The 26,819-nt window shown below is 50.3% G+C and overlaps 1 long non-coding RNA gene across 2 annotated transcripts; it reads left to right on the top strand.

Moving 5' to 3' along the window:
* Positions 1 to 5,096: 5,096 nt before the first annotated feature.
* Positions 5,097 to 25,731, top strand: LOC109269570 (uncharacterized). Of its 2 annotated transcripts, none has more exons than XR_002081140.2 (2): positions 5,097 to 5,178; positions 25,546 to 25,731. It is a non-coding gene; the product is annotated as an uncharacterized LOC109269570 (long non-coding RNA). The 2 variants fall into 2 exon arrangements; XR_002081141.2 differs by lacking the exon at positions 5,097 to 5,178 and adding an exon at positions 23,502 to 24,087.
* Positions 25,732 to 26,819: the final 1,088 nt, after the last annotated feature.

The raw sequence follows: 26,819 nt of genomic DNA, 5'->3' as shown, positions 1-26,819 counted from the left end.
CACGTCTGTCATCCTGAATTCGGCTGCACGCGATTCGGAGGCGCAGAGAATAGAGACGCGGAGCTGGGAGGAAATTCGGCAGACCTCTCCGTCTCTGCTGTGGAAACAGACCTTCTGTTAGGATTTTGAATTCCTGTAAACACGGAGGCACTTCGGCCCACAGATGGTTCTTAGTGTTTATTTATTTATTTTTTAAGTTTATTATTTTTGGGAGAGAGAGCGCGCGCGCCCGAGTGGAGAGGAGCAGAGAGAGAGGAGACAGAGAATCCCAAGCAGGCTCCGCGCTGGCAGCACAGAGCCCGTAGTGGGGCTCGAACCCATAATCATGAGATCATCACCTGAGCGGAAGTCAGGAGTCAGACAACCCACTGAGCCACCCAGGTGACCCCAGCAAGGTGCTTTTTAAAGGGAAAGAAGGAATCCTGGAGGGAAAGGATCCAGGGGAACGTCGTGACCACTGCACAGCAGTGACGGGCTGAGTTAGCGCCGCGGTGTAGCCAGGAGGTCAAGGACGTGGGAATCACAGAGCCTCTGAGCCAACAATGGGAGCAGCAGGTGGAGACCGTATGGGGCTCCGCGGTGAGAGATTCCTCACCTGCAGGGTAGGAGGCTGCCTTCCCCGGAGAGCAGGTAAGTCCCCAGCAAAGCCATTTTTCCAACCAATCCATTGGCTCTTACAACTCCGGCCGTTCGAAGGTCCCCTCGTCAGTGTGAGATAAGCGGCTGTTTGAGGGTCACACAGGTGTGCAGGACCTCACAGACGCGGACCGGGTTAGGGCCCCGGCATCCGGCTGTTCCCACACCGGGCAAGGACAAAGCAGAAGCAAATAGTTAAACAAACCAAAAAAAAGTTGCAAGAGCAAATGTTGACGTTAAACAGAAGACTCCTTTGAAACGACAGGAGGACACGTGTAGTCCAACAGGCCGGGCTGTTTGAGTTCCTGTGTCGGCGGGGGAGGCCGAGGGGACTGGCGCTATGGACTGTTCACTTACTTTTTGAGACAAGGCGATTACAGGTGGATTGTAGAAGGGCATCTCCGCGGGTCTGTCTGGGCCCGCCCGGCTGTGATCCGGGGGACGGCTGGCTAAGGCGCATACAGCCGAGGACCCATCTGCCTGTGGACTTGCCAGCCAGGCCCTGTGACAGAAAGAGAAACTGTCACATCTGAGCCGGGAGCCCGGCGCAAGAAGAAGCAGGCCCTGGGGGAATGAGATTCCGTCCAGGGCCCTGCTCGGGCTCCTTCCTCTCTAAAAGCCCATTTATATACATGTCCTGACTCTGGGAGGACAGGGGCCTGGGGTCAGGGGACGGGGCAGGTAGACCAAACCTGAACTGGCATGAGGCCGGGGCAGAGAAGAAGACTGGTGAGAGCTGGGGCCCGGGGCCTCTGGGCATGGCCACCCAGAGGTGGACAGAGAGATGGGCCACCTCTCTTTCTTGAAGCAGCTCCTGCCTTACAAGGTGAAGGAATGACCCCCTAATCCCACGCCCGAGGAAATGAAAGCAGAGCTCTGTGCAAAGACCTGTGGGGGTTTAGAGCAGTTGCGTTTATGTCCCCACACTGGAAACAACCCGGATGCCCATCATCTGGCGAAAGAATAAACAAACTGGTCTGTCTGTCCATAGGTAGTAGGTTGAATGGTGCCCCTCCCCCCACCCCCAACTTACATCCACATGCTAATCCTTGGAACCTTGTGAATGAGACCTTTTGTTGGAGAAAGGGTCCTTGCAGATGTACTTAAATAAGGGTCTCGAGTTGAGATCATCCTGGGTGATCCGAATTGGGTCCCCAAATCAAAGACACTTGAAAGTGACACACAGAGGGAGGAGACGGCCGTGTGGGGACGGGGCAGAGATTGGAGTGATGCAGGTTCCAGCCCTGGAAGGCCGAGAGCCACCAGAAGCCGGAGGAGGTAAGACACTGAACCTCCCTGGGTGCCTGGGTGGCTCAGTCGGTTAAGCATCAGACTTGGGCTCAGGTCATGATCTCACAGTTTGTGAGTTCGAGCCCCACATCTGGCTGGCTGCTGTCAGCATGGAGCCTGCTTCGGATTTCTCCGACCCCCTCCCTTCATGCCCCTCCCCCGCTTATTCTCTCTCTTTCTCTCAAAAATAAATAAACACTGAAAAACAAAACAAAACTGAATCTCCCAGAGGCCTCCAGAATTGTGAAAGAATAAATTCTTGTAAAAAACTTTATAAGAAATAAACAGATCATACTAATCAGATCATACTAACACTAAACAGATCATACTAACCAATCATACTGATTACTTAGGAACAAACTACTGATAACATAAAATAATTGGATTGATCTCAAATGCCCCTTGCTAAGTGAGGGAAGCCATTCACAAAAGGCTACAGACTCTGATTCCATCGTATGACCTAGAAAAGACAAAACTTTGGGGACAGACATCAAAGCAGTGGCTGTTGGGGACTGAGGGGGTCCAGAGAACGTAGGGGGGTAAAGGAAATACTCCACATCTTGATTGTGGTCACAGATAACCTTATTTTTAAAAAATTTTTTGGGGCGCCTGGGTGGTGCAGTCGGTTAAGCCTCCGACTTCAGCCAGGTCACGATCTCGCGGTCCGTGAGTTCAAGCCCCGCGTCGGGCTCTGGGCTGATGGCTCAGAGCCTGGAGCCTGTTTCCGATTCTGTGTCTCCCTCTCTCTCTGCCCCTCCCCCTTTCATGCTCTGTCTCTCTCTGTCCCAAAAATAAATAAAAAACATTGAAAAAAAAATTAAAAAAAAAAAAAAAAATTTTTTAATGTTTTATTTATTTTTGAAACACAGAGCATGAGCAGGGGAGGGGCAGAGAGAGAGGGAGACACAGAATTCAAAGCAGGCTCCAGGCTCTGAGCTGTCAGCACAGAGCCCGACGCGGGACTCGAACTCACAAACCGCAAGATCATGACCTGAGACGAAGTCAGATGCTTAACTGACTGAGCCACCCAGGCACCCCCCCCCCGCTTTTTTTTTTTAAATTTTTTAAAATGTTTTATTTATTTTTGAGACAGAGACAGAGCATGAGCAGGGGAACACATCTCTTCATCCAACCCATAGAACTATGCACATAAAAAGGTTGAATCTCACTGAATGTAAATGTTACCTCAGTACATCTAATTTTTTAAAAAGTGAAGGAATGCTACAATACCGTTCTCAAAATTGTGGTTTATTTTAATTTTATTTCTAAATGATTATTTATTTTGAGAGAGAGAGACAGAGAGACAGAGAGCACACGCATGCCCTCGTGAGCCGGGGAGGGCCAGAGGGAGAGAGAGAATCCCAAGCAGGCTCCACAATGTCAGTGCAGAACCCGACACGGGGTTCCATCTCATGAACCACGAGATCATGACCTGAGCCGAAATCGAGAGTCGGACGCTTAACCGACCGAGTCATCCAGGCGCCCCTCAAAACTGTGGTGTATTTAGAGTGTTTGCATGGATCAAATCAACACTTTTGTCACACCCAGCATAAAAACAATGATAGCATACAGCTTTTTGTGGAGTCACGTTGGAAGTCTAAATCTGTGGCAATGAGACTTGGGGTGAATGGCCTTGTGACGCCCCTGCTCTGTCACAGGACCTTGCTGGAGGGCTGCTAGGGGGGCTGTGGGTCACGTCCACGGACTCCCATGGGATGCTATCTCCCTTGGAAACACTGGGCTCCAGGTCAAACATTAGGGGCCTCATCTGGAACGTACCCCAACCACTAGGATGTGAGGCAGACGCATTTGGCCTTCGATGCCCTTCCCTCCCGGAATTTTGGAGGCCGACTGGCTTGTCTTAGACTGATTCTTTAGGCTCAGATTTCTTCTCATGGGTACTTTATGCCTCAGTTTCACCCTGGGACTCTAGACCTGGCTTGTATGTGGTCTTTGCTTATGTGTGATATTGTGATTTATAATAAGAAATATATATCTGGTCTTTGTCCTCATTTCCGTGAAACTTGAATTTAACTGGACATTTGTGTGTGTGTGTGTGTATGTGTGTATTTTAAGTTTACTTATCTATTTATTTAGAGAGAGAACCAGCAGGGGAGGGGCAGAGAGAGGGAGGGGACAGAAGAGACAAAGCAGGCTCTGGGCTGACATCAAACCCCATATGGGGCTCAAACCCACAAACCGTGAGATCATGACCTGAGCCAAAGTCTGAAGCTTGACAGACTCAGCCACCCAAGGGCCCTCTTCTCATTTCTGGCGCTGAGTTCCTAAAACCCTTGGAATTTCCTATGATAAGAGAAGTAAATGTTTCTTTTGTTCTGTTAATGAGATGACTTTCCGAAGGCACTTAAGGCCGGGGGCTGGTTACTAGTGGAGCCAACTGTGTGATTGTGAACCTTCAGGTGTGAGCCAACCCCACCCCCCCTGCCAGTCCCCCTGTCTGGACCCCCAGGGAGGGAAGAGGGCCTGGAGGTGCAGTTCAATCACCAATGGCCCATGATTTAATCAGTCGTGCCTATGTCACAAAAACTCCATAAAAACCCCCAAGGAGGGGTTCAAAGAGTTTCCAGGTTGGTGAATACAAGGAGATCTGGGGAGAGTGGTGCAAGGAGATCTGGGGAGAGTGGGAGAGAGAGAGAGAGAGAGGGTGGGGGCAGATATGGAAGCTCCAAGCCCTTTCCCCATACCTTACCCTTTGTACCCATTTGGCTGTTCCCAAGTTATATCCTTGTATATGATAAGCTGGTGAGCTAGTAATTAAATGGTTCTCTGAGTTCTGCGGGCTGCTCTAGGAAATTAATCAACCCCAAGTCGGAGTTCTTGGAACCCCCAACCTATAGCTGGTCGGCGGGTCAAAGGTGATGAGGGATAGAAGCAGAAACATGTTCCCCTTTAGCCCAGAAGCCTGACCTATATAAACCTGCACGGTGCTGATTAGGATCAAATATGTGCCGGGTGCTATGTTCTTGAAGGGCCTCATGACTGCCTGTCTAGGTCACCGATAGCTGATATTGAACTGAATGATAAGCACCAGAGAAATCTTGAGAAAAGAGTTTTATGGGCAGAAATCCGAAGAAAACATTGGTGGTCTAATACCCCCTGCGTGTCCCCTCCCCTTTGAGCACTAAAGCTCTGACCTCCAGCTCCATACAGCAAAAGTGCTGTCCTCCTGCTCAAGAACTCTCTCTTCCTTTCTTGGCTGTTGTGCTGGATGCCCCGGCGACAGAAGCACAGGTGATAAACCGGGGTTTGCAATCGACTTCGAATGTGGGGAGGGCGTAGGGGTGCAGTCTGGTAGGGCTGAGCCCTTAACCTGTGGAATCTGATGCCACCTCCACATCAGAATTGAGTACATTGTAGGACATGTAGCTGAGGTCCCAGAATTACTTGGTGGGGGTGGAGGGGTGGTGGGGCCACAGGAGAACTGGGTGCAGCATCTTATTATGACCGCGTCTACTTCTTCTGGGTGGGGACCTCCACCTGCATGACCTACACCCATGACCTACAGCTCTCACGGACACTTCTAGGGTATCTTCATCTGTCTCCTTCTCCGTCTCCCTCTGTATCTCGCCAGCCGTCAATCCACCCTCTTTGCAGAAAGACATAAATGGTGGGCTCTCTCATCGCCAGTCACTAACCGAGATTCTCAGGCACTGGGCAAAGCCTCTGATTTGAGGAACAGGAATCCAAACCCGCAAGTGGGTTCCTGGCGGTGGCGGTGAGAGGGAGAAATGGTCACTGCCGTCCTCTGTCTCCTGGACCTGAGTATTCTTTCTTGGGCACAGAGTAGCATATTTTGGTTGGTGACTCGGTGCGTGCATGACGTTCTGAAGGACAGAACCCCAACCGCACGGGGGGCTTCTCTGAGCTGGCGCCTTAGCGGAGCCATTAATAGTTCCTTCCAGGTGATACAGGGTATGGTAGAAACAGTGGGTCTCGTGGCTGTGCCCCCACTGCCGGAACCTCTTCGCCACAAATCGGTTCCTTAAACTGAAGCATCGACGTGCTGGATGGTGGCACTGGTAAGTGGTACTGTGGGCGGGGCAAGCAAACCTCTGTCTGGCAGAAGCTTTGAGTCAGAGAGGACAAACGGCCACCCGTTCCAGGGCAAAGAGACCCGAGGAAACCCACGTTGTCACCAAGGTCCCCTAATGTCACTGCATCATCTATATTTCAGAACCACTTTTGGGACCAGTTGTCTTAGCCTAGGTTCCCTCGAAAACCAGCGTCAGAGACCATAGCCTGCAGGCAGAGAGCTTATTTTGTGAAACGATCCCCGCCCCCCCCAAAATCAGTAGCGGGAGACTGGGAATGGTGTGCACAGTAAAGGGGGAAAGCCGTGTGAACGTGCGCCGTAAAGCTGATCGCTGCAGTGGGCAAGTGGGGTTCATCCCACTGCGCACCATCCCGAGAACCAAGTAGAACACAACTGGAAATGTTTCCTTGCTGGGGCGGGGAGAGAGGATGACACTGATCCCTCCCCTGTTGGCCAAGAGGTCGCGGGATTCCCTTGTAGCGATTCCAATCAAGACTCGTTGGTTCATAATTGTAGATAACCCTCTGGAGCACCTTAGATGTGGTAACTGTGTTTTGTTTTTTTTTTTTAATATATGAAATTTATTGTCAAATTGGTTTCCATACAACACCCAGTGCTCATCCCAAAAGGTGCCCTCCTCAATACCCATCATCCACCCTCCCCTCCCTCCCACCCCCCATCAACCCTCAGTTTGTTCTCAGTTTTTAACAGTCTCTTATGTTTTGGCTCTCTCCCACTCTACCCTTTTTTTTTTTTTTCCTTCCCTTCCCCCATGGTAACTGTGTTTTAAAAAGGTGACCACCTTGGTCCTCTGTAATTCCCATAGGGAAAGGGGTGCCGGGAAAGCCCCAGGGCAGGGGTGTAGCTGAGGTCAGGTGCTGTCACGTGGCTCCTGCCCCAGGTGGCTGTTACAGCAACAGCCAAAGTAAACAGGGGGCGGAGAGGAGGGACCTTGGTGCCACATGGATACAAAATGTTGCATTGCTAACCTAGTTAATTACCCAATGTAACACTCCAATACTTTTTATTCTGTCACGTCTTATTTAATACAATAAAATATAATGTGCAAAATATATAACATATACAATAAAGTATCATATTTTATTATATTTGGAAATAGCATAGATTTTCTCACTTGGCTAGGATTTTGGGGTGTGCCTGGTGATTGCCAAGAAACTGACCATTTGCCAATTAAATGTATTAAACATACGTGAAGCTAAATAATTCAAGAGACAAAATTATAAGAATCTTTAATTTTTTTTTTTTTTTTTTTTTTTTTTTTTTTTTTTTTACTGCAGAACCATGTTTCTTTAACGTGGGATGTGGGTATTTGATATGAACGTGGGGCATGGCCTCCCAGAAGAATGAGTACCTAGGGCCTAGGACGTCTTACAATTGTTCCGGGTAGGAAGGGGGAGACGAGAAAATACGTTTCTGAATCTGCTCTGAACGCATAGCTGTCCTGCTGTCCTGTGCCCCATGTCCGTTGGTGAGAAGCCCAACTTAGTTCCCATCCCTTCCATCACCAAGAAATTTTCTTTTGGCTTCAACCCAGAAATTTTCTGCCCCCTTGGGACAGAAGGTCCTAATAGGCCGTCACACACATCACACATCCATAAAACACCTATTTCTTGAGTCCCTGTACCAGCCAGGACCTAGGCTAGGAGCTGGGGGGTGAGGGCGGGTGGGTGGTGTGTGAGAGATGATGGCACTGTTCTCAGGAACCTTGAGTTCTAGGGTGAGATAGTAAGACCCAGGTGCTGGCTCCCTCCCCACCCCCACCCCCAAGGGCTACCCTTTGTCATGGGGCTGTTCGTCCTCTGAAACCCCAGACCCACCCTGCCCTTGACCTCTGCTGCCACTTTCTCAGGGGAGGCAGGGACGCGGGGGGTCTCCACTCCTCCATGACAATGCTCCGTTGGGCTGCACAAAGCCATCAGACTCTTCAGAGAAACCGGGTAATTAGGACTCATGGAGCTAAGCGGAGAGGAATTGAAAATGATGCGTGAAGGCAGTCCCCGAAGTAATACAAGAGAAAAAATAGAACATAGCTTACTGGGGACCCACACTGGCACTCTCTAGGTCCACGTTTTCCTTTCCTGTCGGCTGATGTGTCCTCTTGTGTAAGTCTCCAAAAAAGGAAGGAAGAGCCAGCCTTTTGGCTGGGTCCTGGACCCACCCTTCACCCCTACTCCCCACCCCACAAGACACACGGTTCTTTCAGGTGATACACAGCAGGTGTGCCTCCTCACATAATGCAGGTTTTTGAAGAGTCTGCACTCCACAGCCAGACTACCTGGGTTCCTTGCTAGCTGGATGACCTTGGGTAATTTCCTTAACCTCTCCCAGCCTCAGTTTCTTCATCCGTGAGATGGGGATAATAACAGGACTTCTGGGGGGGGGGGGTTTGTGACGATTATTTGAGGTCACGCGTGTGACCTCTGTTCTGTTGGTTCCTCAAACACGCCAGGAGGTTTCCACCTCTAGGCCCTCGGACCTGCTGTTCCTTCTGCCTGGTTTGCTCTTCCCAGATCTTGGCGTGGCTGTCTCCCTCAGGCCTGCACAAATAGCAGCTCTCAAAGATGACCACCCTAATGAATCTCTCTCCCCCAGCCCCCCAGTTAATTCACTCTTTGTTGCACTTCCTGTTTAATTTTCTGCGTAGTACTTACCACTCCTGCATTTGTGACCTTGGGTGTTGCCTCAGCCTCCCACTAGCAGGCCAGACCCCAGAGAGCGGAAAACTGTCTCATTTCACCCCTGTATTCCCAGGGCCTGTTACGGCCCCACAGATATTCACTGGATGAATTTGTGGAATGAATGAGGCTATATATATGGCGGCTGCCCAGCAGGTCACTGGGTGGGATGGGGAGGTGCGGGGGAGGGGACTTGGGCAACCCTGCCAGGGAGAAGTTGTCCAAGAGGCAACTCTTAAGCACGCACACACAAAACACACCTGTTCCCGAGGAAAAAACACCTAATTCTCCGAGACTCTAAATCTGTTTTCGAGGAGGAGGAATCTTTCCTGGGCTACAGCATAGTGTGCCCACCTGTCCCTGAACGGACTGGGCTTTCTGTGGTTCTGTGAGGCAGGGGCCGCTCTGACCAGTCTGGAGAATCAGTCACCGGACGTGGGGTCAATCAGCGTATAAAAATCAGGGCCCATTTCAGGACCATCGACTTCTTGGTGGCCGTTCCTGAGCCACTTGAGTCTTGGAAGAATCTTGGAAATTAAGAATGTGTGTGAGTGTATGTGTCTGTGCCTTTTCTTTCTGGGGAAATTTTATTTATTGGACCACACTTCCTTCTGATATGCAGCAGGAATAGTGTGAAGGGATCTATTTCTCTGCAAGCACCCTTCCATGACAGATCAGATGTTTTTTTAAAAGTATAGTAAATTCCCTCTCTCTCTCTCTCTCTCTCTCTGTCTCTCTCTCTCAGGGAAAGGAAGATGGGCTTCCTGGCGTATCCTCATAAGCAGGCTGTTGCACCTGCCAGACTTCCAAATCTCTCCATTTCTGGGCCTGAGTGTCTTCAGGAGACACATTCAGACCCAATTTGCTTTTTTTCCAAACTCACGGACTGTGAAGGGGTAGCCATAAAACCCAGCAGAAACAGCACAACATAATTTATTGATAGGAAATCTCCTTGAGCTCTAATTTATAATCTAAGCCTTTAAAACGCTTCATCCAAGACAGTTTGCACTCGTTCTTTTGAAAATGAAATCGTACTGCAAAGTCTTTTTAACCGATCCTGTTTCCATAATTTTCTGCGAACGTTGTAAGTTTCACATGCGCTTAGTTAAAATGTCAACGTACTCAGGTAAAGGTAGTGCTACGTTTTGGCCAGTAGATGGCAGCAAGTTCGAACTCGGCCTGGGAACTAGATTTTCTCGTTCCACGCGGTAGAGGATGCGGGCCCCGGAAGCACAGACAAGGCTCACAGGCAAATGAACTGGGTAAAAGCAGGATCCACACGTGGCCTCCGGTCCTCATCTTGATGAGCGTCTTTCTAAAGTCCATTCACACCACTATGCTTTATGACATTCATCGAATGCCCACATCATGCTAGGCGGGGTGGTCGTGGCAGGTGGGATCTCTGCCATGCTGAAGGTGTGTTTCAGCATGATTACTTAGCTTATCATTCCAAAACAGATGGTCTCTAAGTGATTTTTTTTTTTTGTACGTTTATTTATTTTGCGAGAGAGAGAGAGCACGCGCGCAAGTGAGCCGGGTAAGAGTACAGAAAGGGGGAGAGGGAGAACCCCAAGCAGGCTTCGCACTGTCAGCGCAGAGCTGGGAGCAGGGATCGAACTCAGGAATCGCGAGATCGTGACCCGAGCCCAGATCAAGAGGCAGTCGCCTCACTGGCTGCCCCACCCCCCCATCCCTCTAAGTGATTTTTAATAGCAGGTGTATTGAGATGCAAAGCAAAGGTGTTACAGGGCGGTAAGCGAGGCATTCTTGTTTCAGCCCACCGGACAGGCCCGAATGAGTACAGTCACCAAGAATGAACAGCAGGTATCGCGCCTCACTGAAGTGAGTTCTGCGCCCATAGGAGAAGAAAATTTAGTTTCTGGACGGTTTGATCATATCTTAGAAATGAACAACCAAATTTTTTGGCACCCCGGGCTCTGAGTTGATTGATGAACCATGAGCATAGAAGGGCCTGGAGAATGTTGGATGGCGTAGGGGGAATCGGTCCTGTGAGACGTCTGTCTTTAACGTTTGTTTATGTGGTTGGTGACTCAGCAATGAGGCTGCCTTCCAGCCATTCAGCATCCTGTCCTGCTGTGTTTCCTCAGGCCTAGCAGGGAGCCAGGAGGATTGCAGGGGAGAGAAGGTGTCTCTCGCAGGGAGCTGGGACACTGGTCGGTGAGCCAGCCAGGCTCATGTTGCCATTTGGTGCGATGCTACTAGACCAGCCCGAGCCCAGCTGATTGGTCCAGCATGGACATCTAATGGGGTGGTTGTCCATTCACTGGGGACTCAGCTAGGAGTAGCAGGTGTTCAAAGCATGACAACCAGAATGGGTTACTGGGGACGTGCAGAGGCCCAGGCAGCAAGCAGCAGAGGGAGAGGATTGGAGTCCATGTGTTTGGAACAGTATAAAGGAGATGGGACCTTGGAATGGAGCAAGTTCAAACCATCCCAACTGTTCCTTTGATGAGAATCACCCAGGATGAGGGGCTTGGGTTGTGCTTTTTTTTTTTTTTTTTTAATTTTTTTTAACGTTTATTTATTTTTGAGACAGAGAGAGACAGAGCATGAACGGGGGAGGGTCAGAGAGAGAGGGAGACACAGAATCTGAAGCAGGCTCCAGGCTCTGAGCCATCAGCACAGAGCCCGATGCGGGGCTTGAACTCACGGACCGCGAGATCGTGACCTGAGCCGAAGTCGGCTGCTTAACCGACTGAGCCACCCAGGCACCCCTGATTATTAAATATACAGATGACTTGGCCTCTCTTCCAGAAACTCTGATTCAGTGGGCCTGGGGTGTGAGTTTCTTTATTTCTAACAAGCTCTCACAGCATACGCGGTGGGCTAGTCCTTGGATGACAGTTTGAGTAACAAGGGCTTAAAGTCTCTTTCAGTGGGAAATTCTACAATGGGTTCGTGTCTCTGGAACAACTCTTGTTTGTATGTAGTACAGAAAAGAATTTGATCACCACCGTTTCTGTAGGACTATCCTATGGCATCCTTGTGCTGGGCTCTATCTCACTTAATTCTCTCAACAGCCAACCTTGTGATCATCTTATAATTTCCACTGTACAGAAAATGAAAGTGAGGATCAGAGAGGTTAAGTAACTTACCCAAGGTTGAACAGGTAACAGCTGAAGGATTTGAGATTCAAACCAACATCAGACTGGTCCAACACTCATTGGTGAATTAAACTAATTCACTAATCCAAAAAGAACTGAATATATCTACAAACTTAGCACTGTACGAGGCGTTAGGACACAAGAGAAGGAAAATGGGGGAGGCACTGGTGCTCAGGGAGCTTGTAGTTTAGCAGGAGGGGTGATGTTGAGATGGGAAATGACACCAAGAGTGAAAACAGATCCCCAAACTGCCGCCTGTCGCTGCGCCCATTGCTGCCACCCTGGTCCGTGCCTCCCTCAACGATCTCGGCCCCTCACTGGGGACACTCTTCTCCAGATCTTTACATGGCTGGCCCCTTCCTGTTAGTTTCAGCTCCAACGTTGCCTGCTCCGTGAGGCGGTACGTTGCACAGCGGGCAGAAGGGCGGACTGTGGCCCCCAAGACCCGGGCCCGTATCCAACTCCTCCACTCTCCAGCTCTGTGATGTAGGGAGAGTTACTTTGCTTCTCTGAGCAGAGGCGTCCTCATCTGTCAAAGGGGAATGATAGTACCTGCCCCATCGGGTTGCCGTGAAGCTTAAATGAGAGGATGAGAATTAAATGAGAAGTCCTTACAATAGTGTCTGTCACAAGGCAAGCAGCATGGAAGCTTCTGCCTCTCTTATCCCCTAACCACCTGATCTCATTGTAACGCATCCCGTTATCCGCGTGTATCATGTCGTCCTGTTTTGTTTCCTTCACAGCCCTTACGACCGAACAACCATGTGTTTATTTACTTGTGTGTTGTCTGTCTCTCCACCTGCAGAATCTAACCAGGGAACCGGGGCATTGTCTGTGCTTCATGTCTCCAGGTCCTGGAGCGGGGCTTGGCACATAGAAGGTTCTCAACAACTCTTCACTAAAGGAATGAATGCGCGAACACGGCGTCTGGGTCCCCTGGCAGAAAACGTAGCTGTGTTCTCGAGCCCAGGCCAAGGTAGTCAGGAACGGCTGCCTTCTAAGCATCATGATTTCGACCCAACCATGTGCTTTATCTGCGACCCCTCAAGCTACAGCCTTTGCCATTAAGAACAGATGATGGAAAGAAATAGATGGGCTTTGTTGGCCCCCATTGACCCCTTCCTTGAGTAGTTTGAGCCTTCCCGGAAAATCTTTAAGAGATTTAAGCCTGGAAGGCAAAACTCAAAGAACATGTAGCTATCGAAGTTTTGGGCCAGCAGTCTGTGTTGGATCATGTTGGTCTGTGTCATACCCTTGACATTCTATTTAAACATGGATTTTTATATTTAATAAACACGAGGGCCCTGAGAGATTCTCTGGAGCCTTCTGCCAACATTAATCATCTTCCTGAACACATGCTGCCATTTGGACTGGGGATCTGGCCAAACTTTAAGGGAGGGTGTGGAGGAAGAGAAGTCCTCATACACCCAGCTGGATTTGCCAACCCGTGCTTCAACTTTTTCAGGGCAAATGATAGAATGAAACATATGCCTAGCTTTGCCAAGCCCTTCTTTCAGTATTTCGAGCCTTTTCCCCCCTAAATCAGGTACATGTTGGGGTCTGCCCCGCCTTAGCCTGCTAGGACTGTGATGTCAGGAGACCTAAAAAAAGTTCTCCCAGTCTGTAAATGCTTTTCTCAGCCGCTAGCTGATTCCTGCGATCCTAGTAGCAAAGTCCTTCTTTCACAAAGAGACGGTCCTTTGAAAAGCACATACATTTGGGAGGGGCAGCCATTTTAGGTTAGAAGACTTTGATCGATTGAGGGAGAAGACAGAGGAGAAAGGAGGAGAGACACATAGAGGGAGGCGGTAGGCAACACGGAAAGGGTGGTGTGTCAGTCAGCTATCGGTACAGTAGTGTTGTGTAACAAATCATCAGAAACTCAGTGACATAGGTTAAGCATTTGTTTCTTGCTCAGGTAAGTGCCTGTTGGTCAACTTGGATTCAGCTGATCTGTGCTCAGCTCTGCTAATCTTGGTTCTAGATCTGCCCCTGTGTCCATCATCTTTCTTGGATGAGCTGGAAACCGAGGAGCAGATGGAAACACCCAATGCTTCTTCAGTCTTAGGCTTGAAACCTGCTCACTATCGCTGCCCCCCCTCCCAAATTCTTTTGGCCAAGGCAAGTCACATGGTCAGTCCTAATATCTACAGGGCAGGGAAGTACATGCTTCCCGTGGAGGGGACAGTGGTGTCGAGAGAAAGGATATTTGCCGAACAATAACTTGACCTTCTACGGGCAGCCTGGGTGTTGAAGGCAGCCCTTTACTGACCTCACCATGTGCCTTACGTGGCGCTGATCCCTTTCGGTTTTACTGGGTTCTCACACAATTAGGACATTGAATCCCAAATGGCGCTCAGGGTCTTTGAGGCATGTTACCTTCTCATGCACCATAATTTTATTCTGCAGAGGACTCCCCTCTCCTCACGGTTCCTCCCCTTTCCACCACTCACCGCACGTGCCAGGACTCCAGGCCCCACTTCTCTATTTCTTTGCGCTAAAGTGGATCAGATTCTATGTCCCTCTCTAGGCCTTTTTATTACTGCTTCAGACCCTGAAGGGCAGGGTGAGGGCAACACCACCACCCTCCCCAATAAAAAAAAAAAACAACCATTGTCGAGGACAGCAGAATTTCTCAAACTTTCCCCGATCCCCTGTAAGAGGATCAGGAAGTAGAGTTTCCGACTCACTTGGATGAGATTATCTTTCCCACCAGAAATTCAATAATAAAGGTTACTTTCATAGTTAATAAGTGTAATTTGTTATTGCCAAGGTAAAGATAAGAAACTGACAGATCAACAAGGACCACATCAGGCCTAAACGCCTTTTCTCATGTGCCCCGCAGCACGCATGCACAGAGCCTCTCACCTTTGGCTTCGATATTGCAATGTGCCAACAGCATGGCACCCATTTAGGTAACCAGTGGGTGAGACCAGTATGTCTACTGCCCATCCCAGACCCTAGTCTATCAGCGGGACCCAGTTCACATCATGAAAACTCACCCAGTGGGGGAGAGTCCTGCCTGACGCCTGGCAGGGGCAGGGCTTTCCTCCTGTGACCTCCTCTCCTTCTCCAACAGCAGCCCAACGTTCTTGCACTACTTGGTGGTTGGGTGAGAAAGGAGGGTGAGGTCACACTGTTTACCAGTAAGTCACTGGGGAGTGAGGGAGCCTCAGAAGGAAGGAACAGCAACATTGGCTTTCCAGTGTTTTGGGGAATGAGAGCCTGGTGAGTCCACCTTTCAGGTTTTAGGGGGTAGGGTAGGGAAAACGATATAACTATCCCACGGGATCCATATCCATCTGGGCTTTTGTTCAAATGGCTTGGGGGCTGGTTGGTGTCATTCACACCCCTCTTGGGCAAGCTCTGTACAGAGGACACTGGAGTTCAAAGGGCACCAGGCCTGCCCTGCTGATGCTTTGGATTTAAGGGTGGAGACAGGAACGGCAAGCAAGGTTTGCAAATGCAAAGCAATGCTGCACAGAACCCTGTGAGGGGTCAGATGGTGCAGGTGGGGGTGCAGTGGGGGACTGTTAGGTGGAGGTGGGTCAGATGGTGGGGGGTCAGATGGTGGGAGATCAGATGGTGGGGGTCAGAAGGTGGGGGTCAGATGGTGGTAATTAGACAGTAGGGGGTCCAATGGTGGGGGGTCCGATGGTGGGGGGTCCGATGGTGGGGGTCAGATGGTGGGGGTTCAGATGGTGGGGGTCAGATGGTTGGGAGTCAAATGGTGGGAGATCAGATGGTGGGGGTCAGATGGGGTGGTTAGACAGTAGGGGGTCAGATGGTTGGGGGGGTCAGATGGTGGAGTGGTCAGATGGTGGGGGTCAGATGGTGGTGGTTAGACAGTAGGGGGTCTGATGGTGGAGAGTCAGATGGTGGGGGTCAGATGGTGGGGGTCAGATGGTGGAGGGGTCAGATGGTAGGGGTCACATGGGGGGGTCAGATGGTAGGGGTCAGAGAGTAGAGAGTCAGATGGCAGGGAGTCAAATGGTGGGGTCAGATGTCTACAGAAGATTCTTTTTCCTGCTTTTGACTACGTTACACCCTGATCAGTCCCAGCCTGTGACTCGGTTGCCCCACAGTGGCTCATGGGCAGAGGCCTTTGGTAAGATCAACAGGGATTCACACCTGAAGAACAGAAAGCTCCAGAGCAGAGATTCTGAAAGTGTATCCTATGAGCCGTGGCATAAATATCACCCGGGAAGTTTGTGAATAATGAATCTGCCCGAGCCCTACACCAGCTCCCAGGGATGAGGCCCAGGAATCTGAATTTGTATCCAACTCTTCCCATGTTCTCTTACAAATGAAGACTTAAGAACACTTTCTTTTTCTTTTTTTTTAATTTTTAATGTTTTATTTATTTTTAAGACAGAGAGAGACAGAGCATGAGTGGGGATGGGGCAGAGAGAGAGGGAGACACAGAATCTGAAGCAAGCTCCAGGCTCTGAGCTGTCAGCCCAGAGCCTGACACGGGGCTCGAACTCATGAACTGTGAGATCATGACCTGGGCTGAAGTCAGACACTCAACCAACTGAGCCACCCGGGCGCCCCAGGAACACTTTCTTCCTTTTACTTTTTTACCAGCGTGTCCATGCAATATTGTCTTGGGCTGGGAAAGTGGCATCTATCCAGTTATAAGGACTTACACTTTCAGAGGGCAGGGTAGGGTAGCATCCGGGAGCTGAGAATAGCAAATGCCAACCCACTGTGTCTGTGACCTGTGTATATGTCAGGAGTGTGACCTGTGACTTATTTTCTTCTATGGGCACAGGGGTAGGCCCGTCTGTCACTGGAAGCTGGCCCCCCCTTATGCTCATGCTTCCCATGTATTAGTCCACAGCCAATTGTTCTCTGGCTGCATCACTTCTTGCACTTCAAAGAATTTGCCAGAAGACTGAGGCACTCACTCAGTTCCCTACAGGGGACTCTGTTTTCCCTAAGGGACTTCCTTTGGTGGGTCCTAGTCCTGCCCCTTGCTTGCTTATCCCTCTCTGAGTCGTGTGTGTCTCGCGTGGGACCTCCTGATCTGTCCTCATGAGTGATGCGGCTCTCGGAAGGTCTCCCAGTGTCTTACTCTCAACCTTAAAATGAGGTTAAGAATACCCACCTCAAGGATCTGTGAGGACAGGAAAGAGACATGCCCATTGAAACTGCATTCTGATGTAAGCTGAGCAACCAGAGGGTCATGCATTGACCTAATCCAATATGCATGGGTCCTAATCCAATATGGCGGGCGTCTTAACAGAAATGGGAAATCTGGGTACGGAGACCTGAGCACAGGGAGAACACCGTGTGAACACACAGGGAGAGATGGGGTGACACATTTACAAGCCAAGGACTGGAGCAGATTCTCCTTCTGCCACAAAAGGAACCAACTCTGCCAACACCTTCATCTTGGACTTCCAGCCTCCTGGACGTTGAGACAGGAAATTTCTGCTGTTTAAACCTCCAAAGCTGTGGTGCTTTCTCACAACCGTCACAGGCACAGCCACAAAGATTCTAAAGGGTTGGAGTCCCAGCAGGGGTCTTCAAACAGAGCTGTCTCTAATGGACAATGTAGGTCTGGCTCAAGACTGTCCCTGGGCTGTGATCTTGAGAGGAAACACATTGTGCCCTCTCGATTCAAACCAAGCGAAACGTGGCAGAAGGTAATATTTGAGGCAGACTTAGAGTATCACAACTGTCCCTACAGGGTAGACCCAGGAGTGTATTCAGAAGGGACAGACCCGAGTGTGTCTATTTTCGCTTCTGATCTGTATTCCCGCTGCTGGTGCTGTCTGTGCCCCCATCAGCCGTTCACAGCCACGCCTAAGGCTGAACCCCTGGAACTCAGCACCTTGATTTGCCAGCACTGTCTTTGCATGTACCGAGGAGCCCTGGATCCTGGTCAAACCCTTTTGTTTTCCCAACAGTAGCCTTGATTGATAAGGTGACACGTGTTGGGGGGAGAAACACCGTGGTAGGAAGAACAATGGCCCCACAAAGATGTCCACATCCTAATCTGCAGAGCCTGTGTGTGTTACCCAGGTGGACCAATGCCATCACAAGGGTCCTTAAAATTAGAGGGAGAAATGAGAGGCAGAGAAGGAGGGGGGTGGGTACCATGGAGGCCAGAGAGAGGGGGGCGGGGTTTCATGAAGCTAAAGCTGCTGGTCTTGCAAATGAAGAGGCCACGGGCCAAGGAAGGCAGATGGCCTCAAGAAAGCAGAAAAGGCGAGAAATGAGTTCTTCTCTAGAATTTCCAAAAGGAACAGTCCCACGGACACCTTGATCTTAGCCCATTGAGACCCATCTGGGACTCCGAGCTCAAGAACTAGAAGATAGTAAATATCTCATAGTGTGGCTTCAAGCCATTAAGCCTTTGGTAATTTGTTACAGCAGCAGGAAGCCAATACAGCAGGGATTCTTGGACTTGACTCCAAATTAGGGCTGCAGGACTGGGACCAGCCAGAGACACATCACCCAGAGGCACTCCTTTCCTTCTTCCCAAATTGGCTCAGCACCTATTATGCGCCCGTGTCTTCCATCGTCTCTGGGTGTGCAGTGCCCCACCCTGTTTGATTTCTCCTCTCCTAATCTCCTGACCTACCCCACGGCGTTCCCTGGATGCGGTTGCTGGCTGTAGCAAACAAAAATACCACGCAGCACGGGACACGCTTCTACTGAAACATTATTCATTGCGCGTCTGAAATTCAAATGTTAGTGGCCTCTTGAATTTTATCTGGCAGCCTTAACAGGAAGGCGCCCAGGAAAACACCTGCTGAATTAGGTCTTGGGGTCCGTTGGCCCCAGCCCAGGGCATTTTTCGGCTGGGCTCAAAATCCATCATTTGCCCATCTCATTCATTTATCCCCCGACCAGCTGTTTTCTGATCACAGCTGCTGCTTCTGTGCTTGAGGGATGAAATGAGAGCCCAAGGGGGGAAAGACAGAGCAGTTGAGGGGCGGGAAGAGGTCTGGGAGCAGGTGCAAGGACTCAGCCCAAGCTCTCAGGAGCTCTGGCTGGTGCCCATGGAAGACCATTTCTGAGGTTCCATCTTCTTTGACCAGCTAGGGCTGGTTCTGGGCCGTGGGCAGGAGCTGGGCTCTGTGCCCTTCAGGGAGGGAGATGTGTTAGTCAGCTAGGACCGCCATGACAAAATATAGACTGGCTGCCTTAGACAGCAGAGATTCATTTCCCCACAGTTCTGGAGGCTGAACGTCCAAGATCAAGGTGGCCACAGAGTCGGTTTTCCATGAGGCGTCTCTGTGGCGTTGCTGACGGCTGCCTCTCGCTGCCTCTTCACGTGGTTGTCTCCTGCGCTCCCACATTCCTGGTGTCTGTCTGCGAGGCTCGTCTCCTCTTCCTACAAGGATACCGGCCACGTTAGATTAGGGTCTCCCCCAAATGGCCTAATTTTAACTTCGTCACCTCTTTAAAGGCCCTATCTTCAAACACGGCTGCCTTCTGAGGTACCGGGTGTTAGGATTTCAATATATAACTTTCACGGGGACACAGTTCAGGCCCCAACAGCATGACGGACAGACCGCCCCAGGGTTTCCTCCCAGCTAAATGCATGATCCATGGGGAGGGTCTGTGTGTTCCTCACCAGAGGGCCTCCGCCACACCAGGGGCTTCTCCTCCGCGTAGTAAACGTGAGTTGTATGAACCAGTGGCCGAGATCCTGGCCGCACAACAGCCGGAAGAGGCACTCTGGTTGCTGCTGGAGGGCGGAACTGACGCCATGCAAAGCCCGGGGGGAGGGGCCTCCTGAAACCTCGCATGGGGACTGAGGAGGTTGGGACAGACCTTGGCTCAAGGGGTTGATCCTCCCGCGGGAGATTCGGAGACTATGAAATCACAGTCCTCTAAATGCGGGGGTAGAACCTGGTTGGGGCCTTTAATTTTCAGCTGGGAAGACTGGAAATCTCCAGGCATCCCAGCTGGCTTGAGGGGCGGTGTGATGGCTGCCCGGACAGGCCGGCCTGGGAAAGCTGGCTCTTAAATGGGGCAGGGCGTTGTTCTGATGTAGGAGAGACAAAACCCCCAGGCCCCGGTCAGACACCCTGGAGCAATGAATGCATCTCTGGCAGGAAACCACCCAGGGACGGTCTGGTGGCATGGGTCTGGTGCGCCGGAAGATTGCGTGAAGGCGCTTGTAATTGAGAGCCTCACGGAAAGCGGTCTGCTCATTTGGCAAAGCCAAGGGCGCAGCAAGTCTGGGAGTGAAGGCCCTGAACTTGTGAGGCCAAGCTTTATTCAAGTCACTGGCTAGTCCTGAGGGAAGACAGGCTGATACAGTGCAGGTCCTGGGATAATAGATTGTTAGTCCCAGAATGGAGCCAAATTAGTGGTTTTCAAACCAGGTTCCGTGGAACCCAAGGCGTTCCACTAAGATTTCAGGGAAGTGTCTCCAAGTCCCATGCCTTCACCTGGAACAATATACCATCATCCCTTTCCTATTTGGGCCTCCCAACAGAATTGCTTGGGGAAAAAGCAAGAGGTTTCTCTGGGTTAAAATTTAGAAATTTTAATTAGTAATTTAGTAATTTAGTCTAAATATTTTATAGATAAGGGATTCATTCATCAAACACGTTTTGAAGACCTTCAGGTATGATGCTCTGTGCTAGATTTGGGGGCTGTTTGTTGTTGAAGTGTAATGCAGTAAAAACCGACCAAAGGGGCGCCTGGGTGGCTCAGTCGGTTAAGCGTCCGACTTCGGCTCAGGTCACGATCTCACGGTCCGTGAGTTCGAGCCCCGCGTTGAGCTCCGTGCTGACGGCTCAGAGCCTGGAGCCTGTTTCAGATTCTGTGTCTCCCTCTCTCTCTGACCCTCCCCCGTTCATGCTCTGTCTCTCTCTGTCTCAAAAATAAATAAACATTAAAAAAAAAAATTAAAAAAAAAAAAAAAACCAACCAAGAAGTCCAGAAACCCCAAGCCTATTTCCCCTTACATTTCCTTGGTGTCTCAGTCTATGTAGCTGCTATGACAAAAATACCATAGACTGGGCAGCTTCAAAAACAAACGTTCATTTCTCACGGTTCTGGAGACTGAGAAGTCCAAGATTAAGGTGAATCAGCAGATTCAGAACCACTTCCTGGTTCGTAAATAGCCGAGTGTCCTCACATGGCGAAAAAGGCACAGGAGCTCTCTAGGGTCTCTTCTGTAAGGGTGCCAATCCCACTCACCAGGGCTCTGCCCTCATGACCCGATCACCTCCCAGAGACCCCACTTCCAAACACCATCACGCTGGGGCTTAGATTTCAACACATGAATTTTGAGAGGACACAAACATGATGTATATAACGATTGGCTAGAACCTGTGATGTGTTCAAATCGGCCTTTATTGGCCTGCAAGAGGCAATTGTTAAATTTCCAGGAAACTTGGTAATAAATACCAAAGTGCATCACTTCCTAATTATTTTACTACACTTAGCTATTATCTACACTTTTGATGTTATTGTGTTGGCCCGGTGAAGATACTATAAAATGGCGTGCTACCGCGCATCTTCTCCAAGTCCCACGTTCAATAATGTCTCGCTGGTAACCTGACATTGGCCATGGTGGGATAAATGGCACCATGGAATCAGCAAACTTGCTACAAATTAAGGTGCTTGTGTGTGTGTATGTGTGTGCGTGTGTGTGTGCGTGTGTGCGCGCTTGTGTGTGTGTGTGTGTGTGTGCGTGTGTGTGTGTGTGCGCACTTGTGTGTGCGCGCTTGCGTGTGTGTGTGTGTGTGTGTGTGTGTGCGTGTGTGCGCGCTTGTGTGCGTGTGTTTTACCTGGAGGGCACCTTGTTAAACATGACTGCTGAGAACAGAGACACAGTTACCCGCAGTTAGCCCTCAACCAATAACCAACAAAAGAGAAGGAGTTGGCCGTGTTTAGCATAGCTCAACCATGATTTACTCCTTAGAACTGGGCTTTTCCCCCCCTGGACATAACACCATCACTGCCTGTATATGAGGAGCAGGTGGGGGAATGAGGTTTTGTTGGACAACTAAAGGTATACAAAGGCAGTGTTATGGGAGCTCAGAGGAGGGAGAAATCCTTTCCACTGGAAGATTTTGGAGGTTTTTCGGAGCAGATAATGTGCGAGCCGACATGAAGAATGATGGGGTTTTATCAGGAAGCTAGAGAGAAAAGGAGCACATCACAAACAGGGGGAGGCACGAGTGCCGGGAGGTGCTTGAGGGAACAGCAAATCATTCTATTCTGAAAGGAAGAGCAGACTGACTGATAAGGAAGGAAGTCGGAAAGGAGGGTTGACTCAGTTGTTGGGGACTTTCATGCCAAGCTAAGGAAGTTGGGCTTTTAGGCAATGGGAGAGAGGGTTGAACTGCAGGGGGGAGAGAATTGGGGGTTGGGAGGCCAGTGGAACAGCTACTGTGGCTTTTGGGTTGATAAGTACACAGGTGGTTCTGACTGGAGTGTTCTCAATGGCAACTGGCTACACCAGCCAGACTGGGCTAATAATTGACCCAGATGTCTTAGATCTCACTAATGATGGCGAGCATTCTTTAAGTGCATCCTATTTGCCAGGTACACTTCACATGTAACGCAAGTGTTGACAGATTTGGATCAGTCAGGAAATTGCTCTATTTTTTGGTTTCTGTCTTCGATCTCTATCGGAGGTAGATCGGCCACACCCCTGGCCCCACGCCCGCCATGATTGTCTCCGGCAGCTCCCCCACCTTTGCTGTCTCTTTCCTGTCTCTCTTTTTCTCTTCATTAGAACAACTTGATTTTTTAGGTATTAAACACAATATAAATCAAACCTTTTCTCTCACATCCAGTTTATACCTTCCCTCTAAGTCAGACTGGTCCCAGGCAAGACATCCATCAGGAAAGAAGAAGCTGGTGGTCTATCCCCTCCCCCCTCCTCTTTCTCTCTTCCTTACTTCATCCCTTCTTGAGGATATCAGGAGGGGTAGTGGTGAAATGGCAAAAGCGATGCTGTTTGTGGTTCTTCTCCAGTGGACCAATCAGCTTTGTCAGGTCAGACGTGCAAATGCTGGCTCCTTCCCTTGTGGGGCAGCGTGGTGGGTTTTCCAGAGCCTTCCACCCTCCTGGGATATACCCGTCCCCCCCAACCACCTTCTGTGGGGGGCCCCCAATACTGCATGATTTTCTGAGGTCGGTGACGCATTCTCCAGCCAGCTCCTGTTCTGCTGGCACAGCTCACATGACCCTTTGTGTCCCAGAACGAGCAAGCCTGGCTGTTCTCTCTGATGTCTGCTGTGTCCCTGGATCCGGGCCCTCTTCCCTCTCTGCTATGGGCTGAATACTTGTGTTCTCTCGAAGTTCACATGTTGCAGCCCTAATCCCCAGCGTGAGGGGACTAGGAGGTGGGACCTTCGGAAGGTAATTGGGGCATGAGGGTGAGGCCCTCCTGAGTGGGATTTGTGCCCCTAGAAGAAGAGACAGAGAGTCCCTCTCCTTCACTTGGATATACAGCAAGAGGGAATCCTTCCGCATGCCACAGAGAGGGGCTCGTGATGAACCAAGTCAACCAGCACCCTGATCCTGGGTTTCCCAGCTTTCAGAACTCGAGGAATACATTTCTGTTGTTTAAGCTACCCGGTTTACAGGATTATTGTCACAGCAGCTCAATCCACCTACGACACTCTCCATCCTTGGAAACCTGGTTCCAGCCCAGCTCTTTTTTTTGTTTTTTAAAACCCTTTACAACATTAGATACAAGAAACACATCCTGAATCCAGGAGACACAAGTTCCCTTGGAGCTATTCCCCCAGATTGAGGTCCCATGAAAAGAAAGGCGAGGTGTTAGTTTTCCCCCTTCTGACAAAAATTCCTCCTTCTCCAAATGTTTCCGGAAGTCTCTCTGGCTTGGTTCTACGGTGAGAGGAAAAGGCAATGACACGGCAATCCCGACCCACTCAGTTTACAACGCTCTTCAAAGAAATCCCCTCTCTCTGTCTTTTGTATACGGGCGGGAGAAAGGTGAGGAAATGTGTGTTACAGAACAGGCTTGGCAAATCAATGGGACTGCGGCTGGTTCTTCTTCCGGAATGTTGGCCAACTTGCCACTTCCGTCCACCGCCACAGTCTGAGTGTGAAAGAGTTTCCTTTCATATCCTCTAATACTATTTGAAATTTGGTATCATGAATATCCTTCACACCCCTGATGTAAATACCACGGATGAGGACAGCATGCATGGTGGCTGACCTGCCAATCCAGTGCTGGCCAGTGCTGGGTCTGGGAAAGGAGTTCGAGTATTCCTGACGTCGGAGTCCACGTTCTCTACTGCTCTCCGATAGCACCTCGTCAAAGATGAGTCAGGTCTCGAGGCCGAGAATAACCCGAGAGGGTGAGGGTCCAATAAGCAGGCAGAGAGAACCGGAAGTGTTGTAGGATGGGGCAAATGGCTGTGTCTCAGACGTGACGAGTTTGGGGTTGTGGGGGGGACATCCGGGCATCCTAGCCGTGGCCTGTGGGTCACAGTAACCTGCCGATGTCACCAGGGAAGGGTGACTTGGTAAAAAGGGAACAGGTGGAGGACCGAGGCAGGAAGCTTTCCGCTGCAGGCGGGTGGATAAGCTGGCCAGGATTTGCCTCCTTTCCGATGATTCCGAGAAAATAGATCTGTCTTAACGGTGTCGATAATTTGCGAAGAGGTGAAGGCTTGTTTACTGACATTATCTCTCGGCTTCCCTGTGAGGTGGCAAAGTGTATTATCTTTCTTCTAAAAATAAACATAGGGATAACGGCATCCAGGGCACAGCGTACAAAGCCAGCTTTTAAATCTTCCGCATTCAGAGAGCTCAGAGAGAGGACCAAATGTCCGTGGAGGGAGGGAGGAGAGGGGGACACGGACAGGATTTCTCTTCCTCGGGGTTGTTATGGCACAAGGACCGAGAACTGAACGGCGTCACGGGAAACGAACCTGCCAGCTTGACTGCTTAGACTCCTAGCTGTCACCTAATCTCAATAGCAGCCTGGTGGCATTAGGATGCGGCCCAGTCCCGTCTGTCATTTACTAACTGCCTGACCTTGGACACATCACCACCTGCTCTGAGCCTCGGTCTCTTCACTGTTGAGAGGTGGCAAAGGATGCCTCACGTACTTTGCTTTGAGAATTAAACATGCAGGCAACATTCATTCATTCTTTTTTTTTTTTTAAATTGTTTTAATTTTAATTTAATTTTTTTTTTCATAGGAAATCTATTGTCAAATTGGTCTCCATGCAACACCCAGTGCTCATCCCAACACAGTTATTTATTTTTGAGAGACAGAGACGATGTGAGTGGGGGAGGGGCAGAGAGAGAAGGAGACACAGAATCTGAAACGGGCTCCAGGCTCTGAGCTGTCAGCACAGAGCCCGACATGGGGCTCGAACTATGAACCGTGAGATCATGACCTGAGCCAAGGTCGGACGCTTAACTGACTGAGCCACCCAGGCGCCCCTTTTCATCCCTGTTTTTGAGTGTTTATTGTCACCTGCTGTCAGCGGTGACTTGTACGGTGCAGAAAACAGGCTTGAATACATGTTGCTTCCCTCTCACGCAGGCCGAATCTATTTTGGGAGTCGCTTCGTATGCCTGTGTGTCAGTGGGAAGGGGACTGGCGTTCCAGCAACTAGCTTCCCACAGTTTGCTCTGGGCAGCTGTGGTCTAGAAGGGGCTCGGGGCTTGCAGATTCCTCTCTGGGACCTTTTCTCTCTTGCTCTGGCAGCCTTCTCCCAGAGGCGTTCTCGAGGTGAAGGGCTTCTTCCGAGGTGGTTATGTGCTTGGGTGTCAGGCAGCTTCTCTGACTGCAAGGTCAACGGGGAAGCCAATGAAACCAAAGAGCAGGTGTGGGATGATGAAAGAACATCGCACATTCTGAGCCATTCGAGTCACACAGTCTCAGAGAGGGATCGACGACCTCGCATTTTGCGCCGATACCCAGAGAGGGGGTTGTGACTTGCCTGGAGCCGCACAGCAAGAAAGCAAGAGGGCTACGACTGGGACGCAAGCTTCTGGACTTGGGGTCCAGAGTACCTCCGCTTTACCCTCAAAGGAGGCGTTACGGTCAGCGAGCTTGAAAGCGGGATTGGCCAGACGTCACATACACGTGTGGCTGCCCGTCAGCCACATCCTCTGCCAAGCACGACCGCACACTCAGTGCAAAGTGCTCCCCCCACCTCCCAACAGCCGGGAAAGAACTAGCATCCACGAACAACTCCCTTCAAATGCATTCGTTCGTTCACTCCTCCATTCATTCCCCCCGAACACTTACGAGCACCTGTATGTGCTCTGGGCAATGCCGGGTGCTGGGTGATCTCTGCTTGTCTGACTTCTCTTCCTGGGCAAGAAAGAAGGAGGAGCTAGAATTCCTCCTGGGCTGGGCTTGTAAGAGTAGGGTAAGACGCTGCTGGCCCTTGCGGTGGGAGCTGGTTTAGGAAATCTGGAACCGATGTTCCGCTTGAGGGTGGCTAGGAAGCCAGAGAGACCAGACACATCCAATCAAGGAAGCAGAGGAAGGAGCGCCTTGGTTGCAGCAGAGATGCTGTCACAGGCTTCGTACAGGACGGCAGTGGAGGGAGCGAACAGCTAAGGGCGTCAGGTGGGTGCTCATAATGTCAACAGCCTTAATGAGTGAGCCGGGGACTTGGGCATAGGCATCAGGATTGTTGTGATGGTTCTTTACTCGTCCCCTCAAAGCGAATGAGGACAGAGAGGAGCAAAATCAAGGGATGTGAGAGACCAGTAGTTGCCCCCCCCCCCCCCACTTTTCCAGTTTGCAAAAAAACGCGTGATGTTAAATTGAACATCGTAACCATTTTCATTTATTTTTTTTAAGCTGACTTATTTTTCGAGAAAGTGAGAGCCAGAGCACGCGTGTGCGTGAGGGAGGGGCGGAGAGAGAGGATGAGAGGGAATCCCAAGCATGCTCTGAGCCGTCAGCATAGAGCCCAATGCGGGCCTTGAACCCACGAACCATAGGATCACGACCTGGGCAGAAATCAAGAATCAGATGCTTAACGGACAGAGCCACCCAGGCTGCCCCACATCGTAGCCATTTTTAAGTGT

Source organism: Panthera pardus, unplaced genomic scaffold, assembly GCF_024362965.1.
Source record: "Panthera pardus isolate Hobbes unplaced genomic scaffold, ASM2436296v1 HiC_scaffold_13, whole genome shotgun sequence".
Classification (NCBI taxonomy): Eukaryota; Metazoa; Chordata; class Mammalia; order Carnivora; family Felidae; genus Panthera; species Panthera pardus.
This window is presented reverse-complemented; position numbering and strand designations above follow the sequence as displayed.